A 501-nucleotide genomic window follows, 5' to 3' on the forward strand; every position below is an offset into this window, starting at 1 on the left:
TCTTTTGTTAGAATTCTTTGCCATTTTCTCTATGTATATTTCAATTATTTACTTAAGTATATTTGAAAGTTCCCTTTATAATATGAGCAGAGGAACCAATTTAGGTCATGGAAATTGAAAATTTTTATTGGGTTGGGTATTCCACTGTTACTGTATTTCTGGGAATTGTGAAAAGCTGCCAGAGTGTGAAGAATTGCTACCCATCACTCCTGCTCTGCATCTTCCATAAATTTTCATAATCTCCTTTCCTCCCTTTTTCTCTGCTTCATTCCTTTCTTCTTCTCAGGAGACTAGCTTTCTCTCCTTCTCTCTGCACCTGGCAGAAGACAAAACAAAAATGCCTGCCTCAGCGCTAACTGGTCCTTGAGATACTCACAGCCATGACTACCCCATTGGAACTCAAATTAATTACAAAACTCAGTTGTCAGAGGCCAGTGACACAGGTTGCTCACCTGCAGGGTGCCCTCAGGTGGTGAAACACATAACACAATGTGATGGCTG

This window comes from Orycteropus afer, unplaced genomic scaffold (genome assembly GCF_000298275.1).
Source record: "Orycteropus afer afer isolate SDZICR_OR568_19922 unplaced genomic scaffold, OryAfe1.0 scaffold01137, whole genome shotgun sequence".
NCBI lineage: Eukaryota > Metazoa > Chordata > Mammalia > Tubulidentata > Orycteropodidae > Orycteropus > Orycteropus afer.